Genomic DNA, 5,821 nt, shown 5'->3' on the forward strand with positions numbered 1-5,821 from the left:
ACTAACCGATCCAACTTTTCAATGGGCAACTCTTTCGGAACAAAAGTCTGGTTCAAAACCTTTAACAAAGCATTTCTATGGGCAAGTAATGATAAAACAGAAATACAGGCAGGCAACTTGTATAACTGTTCCACAACACTGTATTCACTATGCTTCAGAAACTTCAAAAATTCTACCGCTTCACTCTCGGTTACTGGTTCATTGATAATAGGCTTATCTTCTTCTATCTGCACATCAACCTTTTTCCCCTTATCAACCGCAACCTTCTTCTCAGACTCCTTAGGTGGATTAAGAGAATAACATCTACCACTTCTGGTAAAGTGTCCCACCTCATCTACTTCCTCATTCTTTTTTGTTACATCTCCCATCTAGCAATCATATCTCCAAGGCACTTGTTTATTATCCCGATATGGTAATGGAGATGGAGGTGTAATAACCACTTTTAGAGCTACCTTTTCAGTCAATCGATCCTTTGGAGTAATGATTAGGGGACAACTAGCATTGTAAACCCCTTTAGATGATCCTTCTGAAGCGTAAACTTCCGCTTCCTCTTCTTCAGCAATCTCTTTAAAGAACTCAATTTTTTACTGTCCATCATGTCTTGTACCAAAGATAGGAAGTCAGGACATTGTTGAATACTGTGTCCTTCACAGTTATGATACTGACATACCTCTCCACTGTTAAACTGTTCACCCATCAAACTGGGCTTCAACAATCCTACCTTGACCATCTGGCACCATACCCAACTCATGGGTGATACCACCTCACTAACATTCCTTACAATTCTCTTTCCTTTCTCTTCAGTAATCGTGTTAAATCTTGCCCTTGCATGGCTTGGCAACGGATTATGAGCTATATTTGGCTTCTCACTATCACCAAAGTTGATGACATTCCTCGTTCTCAAAGCTTGGACAACCTTCTTAAAAGAAGTACAATTCTCAATGGAATGCCCAGGGTTCCCTGCATGGTACTCACACTGAGCACTAGCATCATACCATTTGGGAAAAGGAGGTTGTATTGGTGTCACGTGATATGGCGAAACCACATGTCGATCATACAAAATCTAAAACAATTCCTTATAAGTCATCGGGATGGGGTCAAATTGAGGCCTCTCTCTCCTCTGGTCCCTTGCCCCTTGTCTATTATCATTTTATGTTGACGACCCTGCTCCTTGAGGACGAGAAACAGTGATGTTATTAGAATCGTACTGCCTCACATTACTGACTTCGTTTTCCTTTTTCCTCGTTGGTGGCCTCTTACTAGACTCTCCTCCCTCGAGCTTTCCACTCTTAATCGCCATTTCAATCATTTCTCCTGCTGTAACCACATCAGCAAAACTTCGATAAGGATTACTGATAAGATGCGAGAGAAAAGGAGCCCTTAAGGTATTGACAAAAAGCATATTTGTTTCCTCCTCTTCCAATGGTGGATGGAATTGCACCGCTACATCTCTCCATCTTTGAGCATATTGTCTAAAACTCTCGTTAGACTTCTTTTCCATTCCTTGCAACATCATCCTATTGGGCCTAACATCTTTCACATGTTTGTATTTCTCAAGAAAGGACTTAGCCAAGTCTTTCCATGATTTAATATTAGCTCTACTCAGCTGGTTATACCACCGGATTGCCGAACCAGTTAAGCTTTCCTGAAAACAGTGTATCAACAATTGATCGTCCCCTATGTATCCGGTCATCTTTCTACAAAACATTGTGATATGCGCAGAGGGACACCTGGTACCATCAAACTTCTCAAAGTCAAGAACCTTGAACTTTGGAGGCAAGACCAGATCAGGAACTAGACTTAACTCCTTTGCGTCAAATCCATAGACACTGGTATCTTCCTTCATGGCTCTGACCTCTCTTTCTAACTGCTTCCATTTCTCTTCCAACGGATTATTTTGGTCCTTCTTGGCTTTTTCATCAAGGTCTGAAACTTGATGATATTAATGTTCTTCCTGATATGAACTAGATCCAGGCTGTACGTTAACAGAAGCACCGACTGGATTAATGTACACCTTCCCGACATGTGCAGGGGTCAATTGAATGCTCTGAGATTGTTATGGGGTTAACACTGGAGGATGAAGTGGATCCTCAATTATACCTTCTCGCATAGGGCCCTTCCCATGTTCCGGATTTCTTCCTTCCAACATACTCGCAAACTTGGCAAACATCTCCTTTTGTGCATTCATCATATCTTCTTGTATTTTCTTGATATTATCTTGTAACTCCAACTGAGCCTTCTCAATTTGGGCAAGTTTGTCCTCCATAACTTTCTTCCTGGTTCTGTAGGTATGCTTGGGATTTTCCAGTATTACTCTGTCACAGAGTCATTTTATTATCGCTGATATTTATTAATGAATATGAAATATATGATTATGAATGAATAAAATGCGATGTAAAAATTTAAATGTATTAAAAATGCATATGCAAAATGCAGGGTGTTGATCCTGGAACGACTCCTTAGAACAACTCTTTATATTAGAACGACGTTCAATTATAAAGTTGAAACATATCACAAATAAATCTGCACCATCTCTCCTATTTGTTGTACATGTGCTAGCAACTCCACGATCTTCTGGTTTTCTTCAGCCTCGGGATCCAGTTCTTCAGTCACATCAGCAGCTTCCTCAGATAGAATGACCAAATATTGAGCTATTCTCCGAGCGTGTCCTAGGTAACAAGCAATAAGATCCTCTCTTTGCTTAACTCTCGCCTGAGCTCGCTCCTATCGAAAATGCCACTGTATATCCCCCTCATAAGGAACTATCGATAGCTCACTTGCTTGCCTCTGAAAATCTTGAACCATGGCTTCAAGCTCACTCACCTGTTTTTTCAGACTTTCAACTTCCCCATGGCTTGAGCTACCTTCCCTGCTTCGGTATCGTCGTAATGCAGTCTCTAAATTTGAAATTATTTCCTTCAACTTCTCATTCTGGGCTTGACTCTCTTGTAACCGCTGCTCTAAAGAATCCTTTTCTTTCGATAATATCTTCACTTGGTGCCTGCTTTGTTTGAGCTCTTCTTGACTTTCTCCGGCTACTCTTTTGAGGCTCGCCACCTATTGCCACAATTCGACATACTTACTCGAGCTAGAACCTGCCTGAGCTTTTACCATTCGCTGATAAGTTAACCGAATATCGTCAAAGTCTAGCTGAAGTTGCTTCTCTACTTTTTCAATTTGATCTGCTCTGCTCTTCTGAATGTCAATCTCCAATCCCTTTTGATACACTTCATCTTCCAGCTTCTGCAAAGTCATTCTCCATTGTCTCCGTTCTTGAAGTTGCTTCTCTACTTTTTCAATTCGATCTGCTCTACTCTTCTGAATGTCAATCTCCAATCCCTTTTGATACACTTCATCTTCCAGCTTCTGCAAAGTCATTCTCCATTGTCTCCGTTCTGCTTTGAAATCGTTTAGCTAACTTAATGGAGATGGCACCACTCTCACCCACCGGCTGAATATTTTCAGGATTCACTATTGGGATGTTGTCATTTACTCGAACGCTTCTCCACTGCTCGTACTCTTGAGATAACTTGAGATCATAAGTGAACAGATTCACACGACGAGTTTGCTTCCAGGCCTCACCAACCCCTTTAACTTTACCCTTATACTGATCTTCTTTGAATGCAAAATCCGACCCTACCAAGTCCCATGTGGCTGGAATGAACTGCCTTGACCCATACTGTCTGAAAACTAGTAGCGGTGCATACCAAACAGAACCCCATATACCTAGTAAAGGAACCCAATCTCGCTCTCCACATCGGTAAAGTATAGCTGAAGAGACATTCCACGAAGCTCGCCACAAAATATCACTATCTCTGATATCCTTGAAGATGACCATCCATTTTTCTTCGGTAAAGCCCCCAGGCCATTCTTTAGAAAGAAAATCCTTCAAAGGCGAAAACCCCTTTAGAAACACTCGTCGTGGTGCTCTTTCAACATGTTTGAAATGACTCAGAATCCACACTAGCAGCAAAGGTGCACATCCTATAAAGCGTCCTTCTCCTTCGCGCCTACAAGAACTCAAAGACCGGAACGTCTCAGCTAAAATAGCTGGAACAGGATCCACGTGCTTGTCTAATCTTTCAAACAGGTCAACGACTGATATGTCTACATATCCTAGCACCTTTGGAAAAATAACGAGCCCATAAATCCCTAAAGAAAACAAGTCAAGCTTCTTTCTCTTATCAGGGTGATGATCAATTACTTCTTTCAAAGCAGCCCAAGAGATACACTCACTATCTCCCTTCTTCTTAATGTTTCTGATTACCCAATCTTCACTCATTCCGGTCATCAATAGTAATTTCTTCTTAAACGAAGGAGTGACTGGCAGCTTGGTATATACTCTATCCATCTGAGACCTCGAACAACGGACCAAAGCTTGATACTCCTCTATTGTTGGTGTTAGATCCACTCTACCAAATGTGAAACAGCTGTAAGCCGGATCCCAGAATTGCGCCAACGCTCTAAACAGATTTCGGTCAATAGGAACATCCAGAAGATAAGGAATATCGCCGTACAACTAATAAAACATCTCCTATCGGCTACTGTCCATCTTCCCCATATCTCCTTTAGCTCACTTAGATCATTATGATGCACGTTGATGTGAGTATAACCAAATAACTCCGACACGTATCCAGGCATCACGCTGTCCCCATTGGTCAGTTGGGACTGTTCCGACCACCTCAGAACATCGACATTGTCCTCAACCTCTTTCTAAACCGTTCGTTCCATATTACTGGCCTTCTAATATGGACATCGATCCCAAATCAACACTATGTAATGGATAGTGCAATGCAAAACAGAAAAGAAACAAGGCAAAGACAACAAGAGATCGGTTAGCAAACATAAAGCAATTAAGTCGGGATAATAATTTGTTCAAGAATCCTACCCACATGTTGACTACCCAATCATGCTTTATCAGATCCTATCCAACATGATATCTACCCCCATGCTTTGTTATTCACAAAAATAAATCCTAACTGCATGATATCTAATTCGCATGCTTATTCAAAAAATAAACCTAACCGCATGATATCTAGTTCGCATGCTTATTCAAAAAAATAAACCTAACCGCATGATATCTAGTTCGCATGCATTTATTCGAAAAACAAAAATAAATAACTCAAAAAAGCTTTTCCTTGTGTACCCTCTTCACGGGATCCTTAAGGTTCGGGTTTGGTTTAACCTAAGTTCAGGCTCTACGTTCACTAAATGTCGGGTTAGGTTCTAAAGTAATAGGTTCTCGAATTGTCCTTGCCGGTGCCCCCTTGGGCTGCCGAACCCTCAATCCTAGCCCATCACAGGTTTTTAGGGGAACGAGTTCAATTTCGAGGGAACATACCTCCTTATGTCCGTGCGGAGGTGAATACCATCACGAGGACCATAAAGCGTGAGCTCCAGGAGCGATCCACTATCCTATGCGGAGGTGAAAACCACACGAGGGCATAGTCTCTCACTCCTACTTAATTAGGATGGAGCGGGGTTTTAGCTCATGTCATGAAAATACAACTGTGCAGTGTGTGAGGAAAAGCAAAAAAACACATAATAAAAGCACTCAAAAATCAGTTCTCAATTCACAAATAATCTGAAACCATTAGCAAACATATCAGTACAACTATTTAATTGTTAATCGAATTAAATTAAAAAAAAACCAAAATACAAACAAAACTTATTAAAAACCAAATAAGGGATCAAAAACCAAATTAAAACAAATTTATAACTTTCAATTGCAAAGATAATTAATTAATTGACTATCGGCCTGACTCTCTAAAAAAATCCCCAGCAGAGTCGCCAAGCTGTCGAAACGATTTTTTCTTAAAGG

Source organism: Hibiscus syriacus, unplaced genomic scaffold (genome assembly GCF_006381635.1).
Source record: "Hibiscus syriacus cultivar Baekdansim isolate YM2019G1 unplaced genomic scaffold, ASM638163v2 tig00111463_pilon, whole genome shotgun sequence".
NCBI lineage: Eukaryota > Viridiplantae > Streptophyta > Magnoliopsida > Malvales > Malvaceae > Hibiscus > Hibiscus syriacus.